The sequence below is a fragment of the Anser cygnoides genome, chromosome 3 (assembly GCF_040182565.1).
Source record: "Anser cygnoides isolate HZ-2024a breed goose chromosome 3, Taihu_goose_T2T_genome, whole genome shotgun sequence".
NCBI lineage: Eukaryota > Metazoa > Chordata > Aves > Anseriformes > Anatidae > Anser > Anser cygnoides.
Window position 1 is genome coordinate 116328393 of NC_089875.1, and position 16116 is coordinate 116344508.

At 39.0% G+C, this 16116-nt stretch overlaps 1 protein-coding gene and 1 long non-coding RNA gene across 3 annotated transcripts in view; one reads left to right on the forward strand and one right to left on the reverse strand.

Annotated features, from left to right (window-relative positions):
* The window catches only part of PTCHD4 (patched domain containing 4), a 91311-nt gene that overhangs the window by 35350 nt on the left and 39845 nt on the right, over positions 1–16116 (forward strand). The window lies entirely within an intron of this gene.
* Positions 1364–15806, reverse strand: LOC106044516 (uncharacterized). Its single transcript, XR_001212320.3, has 3 exons — positions 15600–15806; positions 10729–10808; positions 1364–1747 (listed from the first exon to the last, which is right to left on the reverse strand). It is a non-coding gene; the product is annotated as an uncharacterized lncRNA (long non-coding RNA).

Below are 16116 nucleotides of genomic sequence, written 5' to 3' on the forward strand. Positions count from 1 at the left end.
TGTGTTGTTGGTGTGTGGAGGAAAAATGTAACCTTGTATTGTCCTTTATTTCAAGCTGGGCAGGAAAGGTGGGCTCTGCTGCCTGAGGCAGCATAGAGTGAGTGATTCTGTGCTCTGTCAAGCACACTGTCTGTTCTCCACGGGTACCTTGTTCCTTTGTAGGAAAACACAAAGTTGAGCTTCCATTTTTGAAGTGAAAATGAAAGGCAGCAAATGCATTTACCTTTTCCTGGAATACATCTTATGTGCAATCAGCCCCTGGAACTCACCACTGCAAAATAGTTATGACCAAAAATTCAGCCTGATTTGGAAAAGGTTGGATTGTTACACAGCTAGTTAAAATTTGTTATTTTGAATAATATTGCAACAGTAAAAAGTAATAGTAAGGAAGAAGTATAAAAATTAATGACCGAGTTCAAAAGCCCAGTTCAAAAATGGTCACAAGGAAATTTCACTTGTGAGGAAATTTTCCCATAGCTGCCCTCTTTCTGTCTGATAATTTTCCCCTGAAGAGTCAGGAAAAGGATACAGAACTGAATGGACCATTTGCTAAACATTTTAAATCATTATTTATCTGCTACTTTCATTGCAATATAAAAACTTAGTACAGAATGAAAAGCTTGAAAAATCTGTTGCAAATGCAAAACCAACTAAGACGACTTTATTTGATATTTTATCATTTATATGTTCTCCATTGTACAACCACTAGCTAGTCAAGGTTTTAATAATTCATTTTTTTCTTCCATTTCTGATCCTTTTTGTAGTCCATTTTTTTCCCATGAAACGACTTCTTGTCTCCAGTGGGACAACTGCCTGCAGTTACATACTGCATGCTGAAGCCACACTGCCTCCAGGCTCATTCTTCCATGAGTGGTAACAAATAATAGCAGCAGCCTGCTTGTTCAACAGATATCTGCCATATCATTGGCATAACTCTGTGTTACTGGCCTTCAGACAAAGGTATACGCAGCTCCTGCAGCTGTGACTTTCCATGTGTTAATGCTGCTGGATGTGGTGAAGCAGGCAATGTTTCATCCACGCTTGGCTAACTGCAAGATGAGGAAGGACATGCTATTTTGGATGCTCACAGTGGTGCCGAGGGTTGTACCAGCGATGGGTGTCAGCACAGGGCTGCATGTGGTACCAAGTGAGTAAGACAAAAAAGTCAGGCTTTTGCAGCTTTGGATCACTAGAGATGCACTTTCATTTTTGTTCTGCCAGAGTGAGGATACCATACTCAGTGCCTTGGCTGAATTTCAGTGTGGATAATTTCATTTCTATCATCTTCAAATTCCGGACCTGTGGAGGCTAGGAGCACTGTGCAGGTGTAGCTCTGTGCAGCAGTGTTAAGCAGCTGCTGGTTTTTACTCAGATGTGGCTGTATTTGACCGGTGAATGCAATGACCACATTACATGTCTTGGCAGTCTCTAAATAATTGTCTTCCCTGAGAATCCGTAACTGCATCCTGGCATGTTCTCATCACATTTCCCTGCAGGCAGCTGCAGTATTTCAGCAGTCTAGAATTTTATGCTCATACCTTACACCTGAAGTCCAAGGAAGCGAAGTATTTCTTTACAGCCTGATATGCCACTTAGGCCTGTCTATCCTATACATCCCTACCCATATTCAAACACAAATCTGAAATGGAGATTTTAAATGTTGGAGCTTTTCCTGGTGTTTGAACTCAATTGCTGTTGATACCTTGCTTATGGAGAAAACCATTTTGCTAGCACAGCCATGATGAACCTGTTGTAGAAGAAGTAATGAACTTCATTCATTAGAAAGAAGCAGTGATATATTTTATTGATATAATATAATGATTTAACAAAGTTTGATTGTAAATAAAATAGTGACTTAAGGCTCGATGGCAAGGTAGACCCAGTTATCTACTGCACAGAAGATCGGGTTAAATACACTTGCCCAGGAGACCCTCCCATTGAGTCAGGAGGATCAGAACAGACCCCCTTGCATTCTAAACTCCTTTGTTGCTAGCACAACCATAAGACCAACCAGTAGTTTGTCAACTGGCAAACTTTACATAAATTCAGAAACAGCAGGTATAACCTACTAGAGGGAGCACTTGCATTGCTTTATGAAGAGGACCAAACAGCAGATTGCTGCACACCCTGTGAGACCCTAGATGATAAAATTTTCTGCTTCTTTACATTTCTAGTTGACATTTCTACTATTATTTTGGAGAAATTATTGTCCTCAAGGGAGGATACAGAGTTGCAGAAGAAAAATGCAGAGAGATGTTGTGTATACCTGGTGCAGAGCTCTGAAGCTTTTGTCCTTCTGCAGTGACTTTTAGAACAGTCTAGCATGAAGTTTTTGGTTAAGGCATTTTAAACCTTTTGAAATTAGACAGAGCCCTGGGAACAAAAAAGCTGTTTGTGCTTGGAGTAGATAGCACAGCAAGAAGAAAGTGCATGAAGAGCAAAACCAAAACTCTTCTAATGCACAATCTTCTCATGGGAGCAGCTGTAAGGGAAGACCCCAAAGGAGAGCTGCTAGCCACATTGCTGAAAGCATTACCAGAAGATGGGATGTTGGGGCTAACAAGAACTGATTATGCTAGTCAAAAACAGTGCAAATACCACCCACTTCACACTGCCAATCAACTTCAAGGCACCACTTTTAAGAGCAAGAGAGGTTCTGGACTAACCTAGTCCTCATCTCTATGCAAGAGTACAGCTCAGTGCCTTTTGTAATCCTTTATGTGGGCTTTCAACATCTCTTCCATCAGAGCTAAGAAACAGTGAGAACTGTTAGCCAGCTTTTAAATGAATAACCTTGGTATGAAGGAGAGAAGGCTTTATAATCATAGATACAGATGTTCTACCTCTTTCTCAGGTTATTTGATGTCAAACTCTGAACAATGCAGCTAACAAAGGAAGTCTCAAAAGATCTCTCTTATGTGGATTGTGACCTCTAATATACTTATTCTTTCCCTGGGGGGAAGTAATAAGATTTCTTTACAGACTATTTCCCCCCAAAAATATAGAAAGTTTTTATGATTAAAATGTCTTCTGCCCTGCTGTAATTTTTGAAATTGGCCAGGAAGTACAAAAATAATAGGTAGTCAAGGACAAACAAACAAAAAACACAAATGCATACCGAAAAAGAGGCAAAAAAGAAAAAGGCAAAAATATCGATCTTCTTTCTTATATATATAGTATAAACGAAAGTAATATATATATACATATATGCAGTAAACAGTCATGATTCAGCTTTCACTGCAGTGAAATCATTAAACCTCATCCACTTGAGACATTCATTCACAAGCTGGAAAAGACATTTTGTCAGCTTTTAGAATATTTTCAGTGCTTCAGGAGACTTTTGCTTGTCTTTTGTGGCCTCTTTTACCCAACCCTGTCACATTTGTATACCACTTCACTGGGACCTGACAGTATATTACAAAACTGTTGAAAAACAGAGCAATACTTGCAGATGAGGTTCTTCCATGACTTTTGTGTAAATGGTGTCCATGACAGGGTCACTGATCCAGTGATCACTTGAATGGGAAGTGGATTATATGGTGATACCGGAGGTCCCTTATCAACAAAGTTAGTCTGATTTTGTTAGGGATGATCTTTCTTTTCCCATGGAGATGACTGGATTTAACTTCATATGAAAAAATAACAATGACATGTCTCAGGATGATAAATTTTAGCCTAATAACCCTCTATTGAGTTTGGCATATGGCATAATGGGTAAAATTCAAAGGAAGCTTTAGATCATTGAATCCAGCTTCTTGGGACTGCAAAATCTCGATGTTACAATGTCTTAGATCTGAAACACAGTGGATGAGTATCATCCCAGATGATGTTTCTAAAATTTGTGCATCTGATCTAAACTCAAGGGTCATTTCTCCTGTCATAAGGACAACGAATCTAAGAATGACTCTGCCAGGCCAGGCTATAGATTCGTCTAATTGAATGCCCTATTTCTGGCAATGGCTGGTAACAGATTTCTTGGAAAACAGAGAGGACAGGGAAAGCTCACAGTTCCTGGACTGTTCCCTTAGTTCAAGGATCCACAGATAATAACTGCAGCTAGCAGCTGTCAACAGATTTTCATTCAAGGATTTTGCTACTCAAAAGCCATAGCACCCATATTATGCACAGGTTTTTCTACCATTGACACAGAATTACCGATTTCCTTATTTGAGTTCCTTAAAAAAAACTCCCCCCAAAAAACACAGAAAAATAGACAAACCATCACTGTAATCTAGAAACATATGTGGAACTTAAACATTTATAGCTAACTTAAAATTTAGTTGACAATAGATAAGTAGCCAAAGGCATCATGGAGCAACATCACAAGGTAATTGCTCAAGCCTCTCCAAGACCTTAGCAGAATTCTAAAGCCCCTGATTAACCTCTGTAATCAGTAAATCCAAACTGACCCTTGTTATCTGTTATCTGGATTAGTACAAAGTTACTGAGGGTTATATGAGCTTTATCTACACATAAGGATTGCTTGAAGGCCAACAAACAATTTAAAAATATTTCTTTATCATTTTGTGACTTTCACAAGCATTTGGATTTATGTTTCAAAGAGTCCTCAGAGAACTGAGGATTCAGGTTCACCAAAAGTCAGCAAATTTAGACTGTTATTTCTCAAAAACTCCTTTGAAAAGAGATAGTAAAAAATGTAGCTGTTCCAAGATTAAGAAACATTTTTTTCCTTGAGAATGAAATAAAAAGACATCTGTTTCCAGTTATCATAATGTTTAAATTCTTTACTTTCCATTCTAAAACATTTTTTTCTTTCATTTTTTCCCACCCATTGAGAAGAGTGAAATAAAACAAATTGGAAAAAAAATCAGTATATGAGGAAATGAAGAATCAAAAACTTCCAGGGATTCCTTTTTCTTTTTAAATTGTAAAATTACAGGAATATATAAAAGATTTAAGTAAAAAAAAATAAATTGTCTCCTAAAAATCTTAATATTGAATATGATGACAACAAATGTTTTAACAGCTTAGATCAAAGATTTATCTGGAAAAATCAGTAAATATGCCATAAAATGGGCTTTTAAATGGTGCTGTAATAATTCCCTTGATATCACAAAAAATAAGCCTTATCAGACACACCTGATTTTTAAAAATGAGTCTACAAATTTGCACATGAAAAGAAACTATGCTGCTGTAGCATATTGAGATAATGGCAATTTGATTTACTTCTGCACATTTTGATACATGCGTTTGTACTATATTAAATCACTGTAGCTTCTATTAAATGTAATCATGAAATATTAATTTGCAATTGTACACTCTTCCTCCTGGGAAGACATTATTAATCAGGCCAAAAGGAATTTCTTTCTCTGTGTTCTGGTGTGAAAAAAATCAATAGTAGCAAAACTCTCAGATAATGCAAAATTTGGCAGATAATAATAATAATGCATCCCACAACATCAGACAGGCTTCTTTTTGTCAACACGTGCTTCATCACAGATAAGTGCTAGATTATGCATCTAGAAACAAAGAAACTATTCACATTTGAAAGATGAGGAATTGTGTCCTGAAAACAACAGTGATATCATAGCAGATCATGCACTGAACATAAATTCCCAGAGTGCTGCTGTTGTTAACATAGAAGAAAGAAATTGAAAATGTGTTAAAGAAGGAACAGGAAGGTGACAATTTGGTGAACAGCATTAGTAAGATGCTAATTAGCATTTTGAATTGATTCACCTGATCAGATGTAGATTTCTGTAGTGTAAGCAGTATCCATAGCTGAGCTGGTCTCCACAGACTCCTTTAGTCAATGGTGAGAAGTTTGGATGACACTTTTTAGCCCTTTCTTAAGTACTAAAAATAGACTAGAAAACTGGAGTTGTTCACTGGAAGAAATACAACGTTTGTGCTGATGATTTCTTCCTAATTCTATGATCCTTTTGGACTTGTTTTTATGTCTTGGATAACATGCTTTTACACCTTTGTGCTTTCTTCAGTGGTCTGCAGCTTTACATTACACTCAAATTTACTGTATATTTTGTCCTTTTGTGTGCTAGACACTATTTCTTTGTTCTCTTTGGAGAACCATCACCCTACAAGGAATATATCAGAAATCCAAAATCACTTCTAAAACCTTTCTTCTTAATATATTTTAATAAGTGTTCGAGCTCCACTTACTTATTTGATATACATAGAGGTTTCTAAACTTTTTTTGGTTTATTTTTCCTAGAACAATTCTAGTTTTTAGTCTTTTCGATGCAGCCGTGACTCATCTGGAAAACTCTTGTAGGCCTACATGTCTTTTTATTCAAACAGGTCCAATGCCCTCAAAAAATCTGGAAATCTGTCATTATTCATATGGCTCACTGACCTTTGATCACATTTTCCTTGAACTGATATGATGGTAGTACTGTCTAGGTAGGAGATCAAAGGGATTTTCTCAAATCAAGACAATGCATCTTTTCCACTAGCTTCTGTTCTCCAGTTACTTCCATCTACACATTGTTCTTAACATTTCTCTTCTGTAAATCCATCCAGTGTTTACTATCTTGTGGCTGGGGTGGAGTCCCAGCAGAGAACCAGTGAAATGCTCGTATATCTCTTGAACCATGTGTTGCCTCTCAGCAAAGAGATTAATTTCATCTAGTTCCCTTATCTGGTACCTTGATAAGAGTATTCCTCTTTAATACTTATCTTTCCCTTTGTCTAGACATGAAAGCTAGTTTCAGTGGTTAGTAATTGCTGTACTCTGTCTCTTCAGATGAACATCATGATTAGTTTTTCACCTCCTCAGTTCTTTGACACCCCTTTTTGTGTCTTTCCAATACAAACTGGCAGCAATTCAGTGAAGCTGGTCATGACCGTAATTCCTTTCACACTGCTATGGTAGATGACAAGGATGAGAATTTTGGCTTTATGGAATACAGTGAAGAAGTCATGGTAAGAGCTAAAATTCAAATTCTTGATCTGGGTTGTAGCTCTTGCTTCTTAACGTACTCACTGTTTTCTGATAATCATGATCTGAATTTCATAACAGCATAAAAGCCATATCCAGTGTCTCAGATGGTAACATAATGAAGAAATAGATCTCTTAAAGCTTTCTCTCATAACAGCTACACATTTTTGGCTTTCCTTGGTAGCTTGCATTCTTTAAATCATTTCTGGATACTTAATTTCCAGCTTTACAGACTAAAGCAATACCAAATCATTTGTGAACCTAACACTTCCTGGAAATCAGAAAGTGCTGCTTTATGCAATCTGTGTTTAGAAATGTTAACAGAAGGCAGTGATTTTTAAGGAAAATGGAAATAAAACAGTTCTATTGCTTTTTCCTTTTTTTTCCCCAAGTGCATTTTTATTTGCTGCTGAGATATTGCCATATCATTTGACCACTTCCTCACATTCACCTAATCATACATTTTTCTGCCATCCTGTTTTTGCCTCCAACATTCCACGCTTCCTGTGGTCCAAGTAGTTCATAAAATGTTCTTCTTCCATCCTTTATTCCTACAACGCTACATGCCCTTTTCTTTTTAGCCTCAAACTGTGATCTTTGTTTCTTTGTTTCCAGCTGTAGAGTTTGATTCTTATTTGAATCAGGCATATGACAAATGAACACAAGCTTCCTCTAACCACTTTGTAGGTCTCTTCTCTGGTTCCTAAAAAATTCAGGATAACTATGTTTCCCCGCCACCTCTTGTTCTTAAAGGCAGCATCCTTGTATGGAAATGCTGCCTGTACTGATAATCCCCAGACGAGGTGACTTTGTGCAACTCTAATCTATAGTCTTCTTGCTGCCTCCTCATATCTGATAACTGTTCTTTAAACAGAAGAACACAATCTTCTCAATGGTAACTAAGTCCTCAACTTCCCTGCACAGAGCATCAGAGGATCCAAGCAGCAAGTAAAGCTACGAGGGGAATTTGCTTCCAGTGCCATCCCATGAACCCTGCAATATGTACTGCCAGATTGCCCAGGTACTGCTTTGTAGCAACTTCTCACTCCAGCCCCTGGAATCTGTGAAAGCACAGCTCTGCAGTGTAGCTGGGTAAGGAGCACCGAAGGACCACGCTGACTAGAAGGGCCTCAGCTCTGAGCATCCTGGAACCTTTTTCTATATTGTTGGAAATTATAGAATCAGTGTTTGTATTTTGGAAGGACCCAAAGAGCATCCATTTCCAACCTCCCTGCCATAGGCAGGGACACCTCCCACCAGACCAGGTTGCTCAAAGCCCCAGCCAACCTGGCTTTGAGCACTGACAGGGATGGGGCAACCACAGCTTCTCTGGGCAACCTGTGCCAGTGCCTCACCACCCTCATAGTAAAGAACTTCTTCCTGATATCTAACATACCTACCCTCTTTTATCCCTTATCACTGCATCCCCAACAAAGAGTCCTTGCCCAACTTTCCTGGAGGCCCCCTTTAGGTACTGGAAGGCCACTCTGAGGTCTCCCTGGAGCCTTCTCTTCTCCAGGCTGGACCTCCCCAGATCTCTCAGCCTTCTCTCTTTGTTCTTCAGAGAATGCAGTGGTAAAATAAACCAGGCTACAATATTCATCTGCACTTCACTTCTTGGCTTTTGATGGGTGAAGTTCTGTCAGGCACACCAGAAGCTGTGTTACTAACAGCCTAACTGGGTCTGCCCATATTTTCCTTCAGGCAGTATTCAGCTCTTAGTTTTTGTCCCTCAGACCCTCTCTTATCCTGTCACAGGCAGTCAATGTTTGCTGTAGGAACCTCCACTGACAGAAGGGAGCTCTGAAGAGCTCCACATTGGGTGGCTTTTCAGAACCTCTCTGCCCTTCCTGCTCTGTGATGTTTGGGCCAGGAGGGGTTTACAGGTGTGGTCCCAGAGAGAACATAGAAGTACACCATGAAAGAAGACAGCTCCTTGTAGCAGACACTTCTGAATGCTTGACTAGAACATGCTTGTATTTTACTGCTAGAAATATATATTTTTATATATACTTAATATATTATACATATATTGTTGGTTTGTAGTGAGAAAAAATATGTATGTGATGTCCTAAAGAAGGGGTTTCTCTGCTTTTGGGAAGATCAGAGACTTACTAGAAATACCTCTTAAAGGAAAAAGAGGAAATTTTCTATTGCTCAGTGAAAAGATAAATGAACAGGCTATGTGTCAGCCATGGTGCCAGCAGAATTGCTGGCAACTTTACCAGAGAAGTATCAGCAGCAGTAGCAAATAATAAACCCTAGCCGAAATCAGCATCCTTCTCTTGAAGAATCTAGCTGAAGTCACAGCATAATTAATCTTGACCGGGATGTAATATCAGCAATGTCCTGAGGAGACTCACACTGAAAGAATATATACTGTCACACCTGTGAGTAGGAAAATCATATTAAATTCTTACCAGAAATGTTGTGTTATAGGAATAAAATTCATTTAAAGTAAGATATAAGGCCTGAGCATCAGTCTGTTAGAACTTTTTGCATCTCAGAAGTGCACCCAAAGCCACAAGCAAGATGAGGCTCAGCTACACACTTGCATGGTTACCGAAGTGCTATTGATTTGGCATATTCTTAATAGACTGTTTAGCTGTCATGTACTTTACAGAAAAGACACTAACTACCAGAAAAGCCCAGCAGGCTGTTTTACAGGTTGCTCCTGGGTTGTGTATTTATTTTGTGAAGAGCCCCACATTTTATATCTGGGTCTGGCAAAGAGCAGCCCTGTTTGCAAGACTGTTGGTAAAGCTTTATCCTGTTTGGCCCTCCAGGAGTGCAATGTATTTAGGTAGGCAAAAGCTCTGAAATTACCACTTAAATATGGATTACTTAAAACCAGATTTTCTTCTTTCAAGATGTTTGATTGAGTAGCTGATAAGGTTAACCTTAGAAAATTACTGAACATGAGATTTTTGATCTGAGAAGTGAGCCTGGAATAAAACAAGAAAATGTGAGCACCTTCCACCAATAGCACCTTCTTGCACAAGAATGGAAGATTTATATAATGTGGAGAAAATGTGGGAAGAAATAAGCTAGGTGAAAAGGAATCCTTCAATAGAAAAGCTCCGCTATTGAAGTGAGCTCATGAGTTCCAGGATAGAAGAAAAAATAAAGAAAAAACACCCAAAAAGAAACAACCACACACTGAATCTTCTCTCTGTTCTGGTGAAGTTTTAATGACTTAAGTTACTTCCTTGTGTTAGTTAAAGTATTTTTAATATCTTCCTACACAATCAATTTCTACTCTGAAGAAAGAAAAAGCATAAGTGATATATTCTCAGAAACAGCTACTGTAATTACACCATAGTTATGATGAGAGAATAACATAGCTATACTGCTGTTAAGTTTGAGATACTTTTCTTGCCCGTTTTTCACATAACTGACAGTCATCTGTGTGATGGAATTCTACTTCCTTTGTGCTTAATAAGCACAGTTTGTGGCATAGAACTTGTAAAAAAGCATTTGAGCCTAAAATATAATTTTGCAGAAACCACTTCACAATTATGGCATAATTGAAATACTATTACCCTCTACAAGCAGTTTTTGTACAAGATAATGTACAAAAAGTACAAAAATATGTAAAATTGGTAACTTTTGAAGTGATCAGATATTTTGAGGCAGGCCTGGCAGTGGATGGAACACAGATGAGTTAAAAATATTAGTGGTTTTTCTTTCAGAAGGAATGTCAGTTCCATGAAAGGGTTTACACTCAAATCTGCAATTCGCTCATCCTTGTTTTAAATAGAATATTAAAAAATACAGATTAATATACAGTATATAGATTCTTTGCTCACCTGAGTATTTTAACATAATTTTCATCTTTGACTTCCTGTCCTTCCAGCATACCCTTAACTCCAGTACAAATAGGAACAAACTGAAGGTAGGAACAAAATGGTATATGAATTAAAATGTCTGATAATTAATGAATTACAATAGCAGCATTGCTTTCTATTTTGAGCCAAATGAAATAAAGAGGCTAGAAGGATTCTTTAATAATTGTAAACATGGATCTCTAATTCCTTTTCATGCTCTGTGATCACATACAAAAGATCTAATAAAAATAATTGCATTAGATGTCCTGTTTCTGGAAAAATGCATAGCTAGTATTTAGGAAGACTCTTATTGCACTGATTTATCTATTAATGAAGCAAAACCTAGTTAATTACCTAATTTGCATGATATTTTGCATCCACTTAGAAACTGGTATGAGCATTGAGGAGCAGTTTTACATCAAACCATTTTTACTAAGGTAGTGGAATTGCCTGGGCTGACTCTGCAGATGAAAACATCAGGTGTTTTTCCTGTTGGACTGAAAATTTGAAAATCAAGGTATAGATCAAACAGTCTTTGACCTGGGAAAGGCAGTACTCAAGCCTCCCACTGCCAAGGTCCTGCAGTGGACCCATACTGAGCTGTATCAGAGCTGTGCATCCACATTGGGAGCCTAACCTGCTTGAGGTCCCGTATTATTGTCCCATGGCCTTCAGTGGAGGCAGTGAGGAGGACATTGTAGCTTGTAGCTTTCCTACACTGCTCCAGTGCACCATTACTCTGAGACAGGATATAGCTCCCAAAACTGCCAGCCAAAACTAAGTCTGTAATAACCAGGCAGAAAGTGGTAGGTCTGCAGCTGCTTTCCCTTTTTTACATTGCACTTTGTGCTCCATGGTATTTCTTCCCACTCCTCCTCTGCCACCCCTCTCTCCCCTCATGTAGGGGTGTCTTTTCTCAACTACTTATCCTTCCATCAGTGTGTGCTTGATGTTTCTGCACCCCATGTATCTATCAGGAGATAGTCAAGACATAACTCCCTATAGGAAAGATAATACCTATACAATTTTCTGTATTTCCCAAGTCCTATTCAGTAGCCAGTCTGATTTGCTGTGTAAAGATGTGTGCAAGAATGCACCTTTCCTAACATTAGCTATTTAAAAACAAGGCATCCAAGCTATGATACTTGTCCAGGCTGAACCTCAGAGTCCAGGGAGTGCTTCCTCCCACCCTGAGGTAGGAGTTGGAAAGAGGTTTTGAAATCTCTCCTTCATGTTCTCCTGTTTGTGTGGATGAGAGAGGGAGCCAAGGACAACAAATTGAGATTATACACAAAGCTGTACATGATTGAAGTTGAGAGATTAATTTCATCATTAAGGTCTTCTGGAAAACTCCCACATGCTCTATGCAAGCACAGAAAAAGTGCTATTAAATACAAAAACTCATGAAATAACCTAGGTCTTAAAATGCAAGCATCTGCCATTGCAGAAATGCAGGAATTTGGCAGGAAAGAGCTCTCTGAAGATCAGTCCATAGTCTCCCAATATCTGTTGCTTCAAGTAACAGCTACAACATATGAGCCATTTAGTACCAAAAAGAGGGCAGACTCTCCTCACTGGAAATAAATTACTTGTCCTAGAGACTCAGCTACAACATAAAAGTAACAAACAGCTAAAAAAAACTATTGCCCTAATTACATTAGGTCATATATTGAAATATGGTAATTTGAGTGCAGAGTCACCAGCAGTGCTGAGGAAAAGCTTTCTGCTATAAAGCAAAATTGTGAAGTCTGTGGTTTCTGTTCTTAAAGCCATCACTGGGAATAAGATACATAAAACCACACTGGCTTTTGATCTAATCAACATAATTATGCTTGATTTTAATCCCCCTTTTTGTTTATACATTTGGAGTTTTATTCAGGTGATTCACCTTTGTGCCTACGATGAATTTAAACCACTAATGTGACATTGAAGCTCAAAAAGCAATTCAAGCTCTTTATTATCCAGGGCAGAAAGACCATTGTTCTCTCTAGACCCAGTAGAGAGAGGTAGATGCCTACACAAGAGTTCATCTTCTGTACCATAGCTATTCAGAAACCAGGCATATAGCCTAAATTCATTTTCTAGACTATTTTAGTTGCTGGTGACAAGCAGCTACCCCAGAAAATAATTCTGTATTTACCTACTCTGTGGTGTGGTCAAGTTCCTGTCTCTCTGTACTGGTTTTAGATGGACTGCGACAACTAGTGTAGACTAGGTGCATAACTTTCAGATTGCTAAAATTAGTGAGAAGGATCTCACCTGTGCACCAGATGATCTCTGTTGTGCACTCCTAAATTTAAAAGTACATTGTAGCAAGGGCAGGCAAAGGAGGTATTTTTACCCCTGATGTTCTACAGCACTTCATTCAAAGCCAGAGGGGTGATTTACTTGAGCAAAAGCTGAAGGGGGATTATGGAAACACAAGTTTCCAAGACATTGAAATTTCTAGCTTGTTGGACATTAAACAAGTATCAGTAGAAGACAGTATCAACATGAAAGAGTTTGCAAAATAGAAAGCCTATTAACATCAGTGAGTATGTGTCAGCATAGCCATAATTCAAGGAAACATTTCTGTTTAAGTGTTTAATACTGATGTTAAATAAGACAAAAGTAAAGCACTCTTGAAGAATGTGTTCAGCACATTTAATTATGGTACTGAAAGGCATTTAAGATGACACTAGAAAATAGGAAAACCATGAAATGATCAATCTCATTAAAAGTTGTTGTAGCATACTAAGGATATGCCTGAACTACTCAGCCAGTCTTGCTTCAGTGGGGAGAAAGAGGCAGCTCCAAAGGGCAATTGTCCCTCATATAGCCCTAGGAGGACATGGGCCTCTTGCTGTCCCTTTGTTGCAAAGGAGAAGACTGTCCTTAGCTTGGACATCTCACCCAGAGGTAACAGTGAGGGCAGAGGAGTACCAACTCCAGTACCTAGTGCTTGTGATAACATCCTATTTGAATGAAGAGGTCCTCCCTGAATATTTTTACCTATATTTCTTTTTCTGACTATTAATGCTGGTAGCAACTGGCAGAGTATGAGATAAATAACCAGGTACCTACCAGACCATTGCTATTTGTGTCTTCTCTGAGTCTAATCTGAGATCTGTGTAGTTCATGTTCATAGGATAACCTTCTCATGCCACACTAGTACTTATTATACTTATGTGTGACATACTAATACTACACTAATACCTGATTGTCCATAATCCATAAGTGACAAAAACACTTCCAAATACAAGCTTTAAAAAGTACTTGGCTTCACTGAAAAGTGTGCCAGACACCTCAGTTTCACACACAGAATCATCTAGATTGGAAGAGACCTCCAAGATCACCTAGTCCAACCTCTGACCTAATACTAACAAGTCCTACACTAAACCATACCACTAAGTTCTACATCCAAACATCTTTTGAAGACCTCCAGGGATGGTGACTCAACCACTTCCCTGGGCAGCCCATTCCAATGCCTAACAACTCTTTCAGTAAAGAAGTTCTTCCTAACATCCAACCTAAACCTCCCCTGGCACAACTTTAGCCCATTCCCCCTCGTCCTGTCACCAGGCACGTAGGAGAATAGACCAACCCCTACCTCTCTACAGCCTCCTTTAAGGTAACTGTAGAGTGCGATAAGGTCGCCTCTGAGCCTCCTCTTCTCCAGGCTGAACAATCCCAGCTCCCTCAGCCGCTCCTCGTAAGACTTGTTCTCCAGACCCCTCACCAGCTTTGTTGCCCTTCTCTGGACTCTCTCGAGCACCTCCATGTCCTTCTTGTAGTGAGGGGCCCAAACCTGAACACAGTACTCAAGGTGCAGCCCCACCAGAGCTGAGTACAGGGGCACAATCACTTCCCTAGACCTGCTGGCCACACTGCTTCTTATACAAGCCACAATGCTGTTGGCCTTCTTGGCCACCTGAGCACACTGCTGGCTCATATTCAGCTGACTATCAACCAATACTGCCAGGTCCTTCTCTGCCTGACAGCTTTCTAACCACTCATCTCCCAGCCTGCAGCAGTGCTTGGGGTAATTTTTTTTTTATTATTTTCTTTCTACAAGGAAGAAAAAGAGAAGGTCATATCTGTGATGGACACACAAACAGTACAGATCCTTGCAGAGGACTCAAGCACAGAGAGACAGAAAAAAACCCTCAGGTCCACAAATACCAACAGGACATGAATGCACAGCAACCCTGGCAGGGGTAACCACAGACTTATCCTTCACAGATGAAAAAGGTGACCCTGCTCAGTCACTTGGTAATACTGCACCTATGTGGTCAAGCCCCTTGCAGTGCATACTGAAGCTCTTCGTGAATCCTCAGGAGAGTTACACAAATGACTTGATATACCCTGAGATTAAAATATAACCCAAAAACCAGAAGTGTACCCCACCATCACATCCTAAAAACAAATTAGCTGGCAACCTCTGCTAAGTATCCCTCTATTAAGGGAACTCCAAGCACTTAAAAAACTGTCCCTAGCCCTGAAAAAGACTACATCTTACATGCTTACTTCTGCTGTTTTCAGACACTTGCTGGCATAGGAAACTTGGATGATACATTTCCCCTAAATCCTGCTCCATCCCTTTAACATCAAGGTTGTAACTCTGATAATATTTGACATACAGGTGAAGGCATAAGGTCACGTTCACAGTAAGCCCCATAATTCTGCAAAAATCATAAGAGACCTAGAACCACAAAGCAAACATGCAAAATAACATCATCTTCCAATCCATAAACATGCTCTAAAAATTATTCACCTGAAGAAGAGCTGCATACAGTAAAGGCACACATGCTACTACATAACTCGCTTTACTCTAAAAGATCCTACTAGTTGTTACCTCAAAAATACATGCTTACCTCTCTCAACTTAGAAACACATCAGCCCACCTAAAGAACCCCACAACTAACCAAAGGAAAAACAAAGCACTTAACCCTAAAGAGCAGCTCAAGCAAAAAGAACTCTCTGATGGGAGACCTACAGCTTATATACCATTAGGCCCACCTGGCACCCAACCAATCACCTGGGTAAGGGGGTGAGGCAAAGCAAATAAAAGTAGAAATCAAGCAGAATGAGCAGCAGCTGTGTTTTTTTTTTTTTTTTTTTTTTTTTTTTTTTTTTTTTTTTTTTTTTTATTTATCTGGCTTAGCTCAACAGTGTGTAAAGCACAGCACAGAGAGCTAGGCTGTTTTTTAGAAGCAACAATTTCTGTGCTTTTGCTTCATCATTGAATATTGAAAGGACAACATGACTGAGTAACTGAAACTATTTCATTACGTGTTCTTTTCTAAACATCTCCCTAAGCTTAGGTCACTACTTGTGGGCACTTTTGATATTTTAATATAAATTGCTTTGTTTGCTTTGACGCCTGAAACA